Here is a 6,943-nt window from a genome sequence, read left to right on the forward strand (position 1 = left end):
TCTCCTAAACACATAGTAAAAAACTTCTGCAAAAAGTGACTGCCTCTGGAAGGTTAAACTGTGGCAGGATAGGCAGTAGTACTGGGTGATTCTAGGTTAACAGGAATCTGCACTGAGCATGCAAAGTGATGTCATGACAAGAACAATAGCTGTGGAACAAAATGCAATATTAAGATTTTCCTTTTTGAGGAATCTTTAAAATTCCTCAGACAGAAAACACCTCAGTCTCCAGCAGAGACAGGGTGGATAGGTGAGCAGAGCGCTGTTCAGAAAGATTATGATTACAGGAATGATGAGGATTGAAACAGTGGAAAAGCTTTATTTAGTCATGGCATCAAGGAGAGATTCTTAGCAAAGCAGGCAGAAGCAAGGGGAAGGAGCAGGACTGAGGAAACACCGTGGATTGGGGTAGTGAGATAAGCAGCACCAGCACTCCTGAAGTCTCTGCACTCTGCCTGCTCCTCCAGTGACTAACTTTGTCACTGGTTTACTGGAGAAGCTGTTGGGACAGACATGTTCTAGTTTTTCTCACCACAGCAGAGATCCTACAGCCCCGTTATAGACTGGGGGATGATGACAAAATCTTGGCTGGAGACAAACGGTACTCAGAAGAAAAGGTATACAAAGAAAATAAAATAAAGAGGTACCTCTAGGTCTCGGAATTAAAAAGTATTTTTACTTGTAGATCTCTAAAATTCATCTATGTAGGTGTAAACATGCATGCATTTTACGTGGCCAGCTTAAGCCCACTGATAAGAGGTTGGGTTTTTTTGTTTTTTTTCTCAGATTCCTCAGAAATGCTTCATTGACTTGTAAAGGCCTACAGACCATGAGCTGAAAAAATCCCTAAATACTGACTGGAAAACATAGGTCTAAACACAATACTTTTATTAGTTAAACTAAGTTTATTACTGATTTAAAGGAAAACAACTTTGGCAACAGCATGCTGCAACTCTAAACTATTTTAAATTTCGTCACTGTTTAAAATACACAATCCAGTACTTTAATTACATTTTAAAGGCTTTGTATATAGGTGAGGTCTGTGACTGAAGACACAATAAATTTGAGTAAGTTTGGGGGCATGGAAGTGGGAATAAGGTCACTGCAGAAGAGTTGGAGCTTCACTCATCAGCAGAGCATATTTTACCAACAGCTTTACCTGTATTTGCCCATGCTGCACATAACTGCACGTAGTATTTCTAGCAGAACTGTAAGGATCTCAGCCTCTTGTGTTACCAGTCCCAGAGGGTCACAGTGGTTACCAACAAGACCCCCACTCAACAGAAAAAGCCATTGAGAAAGCCTGTCCCCTTCTCAGCTGGCAGGACTCCTGAAACCTGAGTTATAAATACTCAGCCATGGCTCTGGTGTCTACTCCTCTCTCTCCCATCATCTTCCACTCAGAAAAGAACCATTTCCCTTTTCTTAATGACCACTGAAATCATTTAGGGAATTTCCAGCACATGGTGTGCAGATTCTGATTCACTTTAACCCCAGAAAATATTTAACTCCTTCTGGTAATTATTGTGAATTGATCCAGTCCTACAAATGAAGATGCCCCAAGTTCCTCTTTCCCTTTTCCCCCCTCAGCCATATACAGGCACTTTGGAGTCCAAGCATTCTGCTCCTCTGCAGCCCACTGCCACTGCACTGAAATCCTTGTCATAAAACCTTAGGCTTTCCACATGGTTAATTTCTTCAGATTTGTGACTGTTTCTTCTCCTAAGACAGGAAGATAATTTCATTTTTCTCATTTTCCAAGATATATACCACTTAGTTTATTCTTCTGTAACATTCTTTAAAATATTACCACTAACATAATATAGTCAAAACAAAAGCTCTCAGTTTTCCTTCTACCTCCTTCTATTAGCAAAGCTATTGTAAAGCTTGCTGTCCTTGAGGGTTGTCTCTGACATTATGCCAACCTACACAACCAGGCTTTATCAAGGATGTGCAGCTTCCTCTTGCAGAACACCTGTAAGAACAAAATTTTTCACTTTCCTTTCACTGCTTAAACTCCTGCCCACCAATGACCTGAACAAAACCAGCCTCCCTCTCTCTGGTGTTCCTGGCTTCAGATTCTCTTCTTCCTTTCTCTACTTTCTCCATTTTAAGGGGGAGATCAAATCACTGTTCAAAAACTTTCTGTTGTATTTTCTACACTATTTTCTTTTAAACTATCGCATCAAAACCAATTTTTGATGTCCTTTCCAGACCCTTCACGCAACTGTTACCCCCAAATATTTGTTTCTTTAATGTGCAATATGTAGTGTAATTGTTTAAGGTTTGATGTAATACTTCTGGCACAACAAAAAAAATTAAATAAAGTTCAGTACAGTACCTACTGTACTGTAGGTACAGCAAATTGCTTGCATTAAAATGAAAAGATTGCAACATTAGAGGACCAATAGCCACAGTCATGCAGACAAAGGGAGGGAGGAAATGAAGTATCAACCCACATATTGTTAGCAAAACAACTTTGCAAAAAACACAGTACCAAAAAAATAGAGCAAAATAACTGCAACCAAACAAAAATTTATCAACACCTTCAGTGGGCCTGTAGTCTTTACCTGGCTGACATAACATTTGTCAAAGCAGTAAGCACACCTTGCTCCTAAAGAAAAGTTTAGAGATACTTATCTCTAGGCTGTTTGTTTTTCTACCAGGTTAGGTAAGGATTTCAGCTTTTTGCAAAACCCTGCAGATTTTAAGACACCTGAAAAATATCACAGCCAAAAAAGCAAAACTGAAGACTGAATAATCTAAGTGCATGTGACTTATTAAGTAAAGATGGTCTGAGGTTACAAAAGAATGAGTTGTAATTAACTAAAACACTATTTTTCTAATTGGTAAAAAGTTTCTGTAGATAATATACTCCTGAGTGTGTCATACACACCTGCCTAGTCACACACAAAAAGATGTGACCTAGAGCCTGCTTCAGCTCTTATACAGCCAAATATCCACGGGGAGGATGTAAGAGCTCTGTCTCACAGTACTTTAGTTCCTCTGTCTCTGCAACATTCCAAGCACAAAGTGGTGGCAGAGAGCCAGAAGCACAGCTACAAACCCACCAGCTACCTAAGCACGTTTATTTGTGAATACTCTTGTTCTCTTTAGAATTCTGAGAGATTGCTTAGAGGTATAATCCTAATAAGATGAAAGTCTGGAAAGTATTATTTACATTAGGAGAGCAAGACTAAATATAGCTGAGCTCTCATGAAAGAACTGCTGCCTAAATATCCAAATCAAACTCCACACAGCCAAGATATCTCTGACACAGCTTGGCAGAGGTCACTGCAGGCTCAGGGTAAGAATCCCCTCCAATAGGGAATGTAGATCAACAAGATAGTTCAGATCATAAGACCCCTTCAAAAATCAATATCCTGATCCTTCCCACTTATTATACTACACTTTGCACCACACAGCAGTATTAGAATGAATAAACTGGATTCTTTTCAGATTAAACTGAAGATGTAGCTCAGGTCTCCAGCTGCAAATGGGAATTCCATGGCATCAGACTAGAATCAGTCTGAAGTGACACCTTGTCAAAAGAAATATGGAGTGTGTTGAACCTCCCTCAGCAGCAAGTATTTTTCTCTACAAATATCTTCTTCTCAAGCCAAATCATAGATTCACCTTAACCTTATAAGTTAATTTTTACCATTAAAGTATCTGATTTTTGGGGGGTGGGGGGAGGCAGTGTGGAGGTGAGAGGGAAGGTAACCTCTACTGGACTGTAGGTTCTTTATGAAGGGATGATAGACAATATTACCTTCACCTTACTGGTACTGCTGACTAGAGGTAGGATGTACACTGGATGAAGACTTCAAAAATAGATAGTGTTAAACATGTTCCATGTTAATTGTTTGAAATTATACTAAGGTTTTGAGAAATTGGATGACAACAGGCAAGCAGAAATGGGTAAATTGAAAATCTGTTGCCCACAGAATGCAGAAGATCATTAAAAACCATGTAAAATCTTAGAGTATGCCTTAAAACCCAGACAAGTTTTCCCAAATACAGTAAATAATAAAGTGCAGGTGACATGTAAACAGATCTTAAAGCCATGTAAATTGCCAAAGAGAAATTTTCTTCTTTGCTGAATTCTGTTTTATGGAGAGTTTAAAAGTTACTAATCAAACGAAAAAATAAATGCTTTTCATTTCTGTAAGTGATTTCATATCACAATAGCTCTTAAAACATCCATGAAGTTTTCTCTTCCTCCAAATGAAAGTGGTTTTCTCCATTCTGAAATGGATGCAGTATAGTCTATGCTTGAAAATCAATGCCAATATATTGAAGTTAGTTAAAACTGATGTTTTAATGACATTTTAATGACATTTCCCACTAGCAAAAGTCTTTGTACAGGTGCCATTACATGAAACTCAGGAACTCAGCTGAACTGTCAAAAACACTTTTTTGCAAGTACAAACTGCATCAGCTCTAGGAAGGGATACCCACATAGTGAGGAAAAGTCTTTATTCAAATATAGTCATGCAAATAAACCTGTAGGTATCACAAGGGAGCATCAGTGAGTGATACTGCCACACTAGAACTGGGAGCACATATTTCAGGAGAGTCTATAGTCAGACTGTTCAAGTTCCTAAGGCGCAGGTCCACGTGAGAAAGAGAGGTAACAAATTCTTTTCAGCCAGAATTTCAGCCTCCTACTCTCTCATATCAACATATGCAACGAGGATATTTCAACTCATATCCTCAACTCGGTAGCAAAGCATGCAACAAGCTGTTATATAGAGAGGACTGTCCTCCAGACCCCACAGGTTCCACAGTCAGAGACCCATGTCATCTCAATGCATAATAAATCCTAAAGGATGGTATACAAGACCTACAAGTCGTGTTAGGTCTAGATAAAAGCAAGTTCCATGCTAAAACATAGCACTGGGAAGAATATGGAACACATAGGGGAATCCCTTGCTTAGAGGTATTGTCTTTCTCATAAAGAAAACTCAGTAGCAGAATCTGTGTAAACACCTGTTTCTGATTAAAGGACTGCAGAATGAGTGATGCTGTCTGTGGTTTAGTAGGGGGGAAAATTACCTTCCAAGCACCAAGCAAGGTTTGAGGTGACGAGACCTCTCTGTGATGTGGCTGCTAGATGAAACCCCTTTGCTTTGGTAGCTTGTGGTTAGAAGCAGCTTAAAGAACAAATGGCTAGAGGTACGGGAAGAAATGCTTCAAAAAACTGCACACAGTGAGGTGATGCTTAGAGGGAAAAGATTCATATGAATGTTAAAGGTTATCAGAAATAATCTTTCAAAAACTTAATCCTTCAACTCATCAGTTTTTTCTCTAGTTCTCAAAATTCCATCATGGAGAACGATCCCCACCCTGCTTCAAAAGCCTTTTTGAAAGTCAGAATTAATTTTGTGCTTAGCAGTTCACCTCACATACCTCTGGAAATCAGTTCCCTGCTACACAACTGTTCTGTAACTTCATCTGTTTTCTGCATGTAAGTCATCTAATAAGGCAACTGCAAGGATATAGGGCAAAAGTATCACCTCTAGTAGGCTCTGCTTTAGGGGTGAGAAGATTTCTGTGTTTACAAACATAAGATAAAGTACCAGTTAGAAATGCAATTGTGAGAAACTAGTCTGTGTTGAACTTTAGCAAGGTTGTTGCTGGCGATGTCCCTATACAAATATGATAAACAAGTGTTTCATTTCACTTGGAGCATTTCCATTTATGAAGATACTCTCTTTCCTGGGAAGATTATTCAATTGCTGGACTTTCTGCTGGCCCTGAAAACCTATGGCACATAATTTAGTTTTGATTCAGCATACAGAGAATCAATTTAATTCTTTATATTGATTACCTTGGTGCACTTATGATTACTGCATGTTTGGACCTGGTTGGTATTGTTGGCAATCTAACATTCCCCAAGTGCAGTAAGGCTGGTGCAAAATATCTGTCCTTATTAGGCAATTTCCTGTGCTAAAAGACAGTACAGAAATATCATCCAGTCTATGGAATATAGCTTCATTCCACTTTAATACAAGCCTCTCTGTATAAAACACATTTTTAATACTTGCAGAAGCTGCTTAAGCTATCTTCCAGTGTGCAGGGAATCAGATAGCATATCTTCCTTGCTCTGAATAGCCTTGTTAATAGACACACAATTTCCACAACTGCTTTTATCACCTATTATTCAATTACCCACTGTAAGATTTGTGTGTTCACTCCCTTCTCCTCTGTTTGCACTGAATTTTATCATCAGGGTGGTAGTTTGCTTCTCTCCTTTTCCCCCAGGTGGTTTGATTACTTCCAGGCTGGTGTCCAGGGGGAGACCTGAGAACCATCTCAGCGACGGAAGTGGACTGTTAAGCAGTTTGCCTATTCCCAGGCTGAAGTCAAGAGTTCATGGTATGAATTAAGTAAGAATTAAATGCTTATGTATCAACTAATACTGATGAAGTTCAGTCTGAGGCTTCAAGAGTTAATATCTCATCATCTTCTTGATATTATCCCATTGCTAATATGGTTTGCTCATTGAGTTCCTGAGGGTGGGGAATGAGAGGAACTTGTGAGTGGCCTCTGGTTTTACCAGAGTACAAGGGAGGAAGTCTGGAGTGGCTGAAATTCCCCCTTGCACACAGATCCAGGTGAGTGGTGAACAGGCTGCTTTCAAAAGCAGAACCTGTGGCACATGGGCATAGACTGAAGGGGAACAAACCAGACAAAGAAACTTCACTTTTCCAAGACACTAGTAACTAAGTTCAAGGCGAGAAGGCATTTTGCAGAATGAGAGCCCTCTCCTCTTGTAGCCAGGCCCCATCCCCTACATCCTGCCCCATGCCTCACTCCCCTGTGCCACTGCCAGAGCCTGCAAATGAAGGGCATTTGTTCAGTGCAGCCAAATGCAAGCAGAAGATTGGGATAAAGAGAGGGGAGAAAATCAAGTGAGCAGAGCTAACACAAAATCTCT

The sequence above is a fragment of the Sturnus vulgaris genome, chromosome 6, assembly GCF_052056855.1.
Source record: "Sturnus vulgaris isolate bStuVul1 chromosome 6, bStuVul1.hap1, whole genome shotgun sequence".
Classification (NCBI taxonomy): domain Eukaryota; kingdom Metazoa; phylum Chordata; class Aves; order Passeriformes; family Sturnidae; genus Sturnus; species Sturnus vulgaris.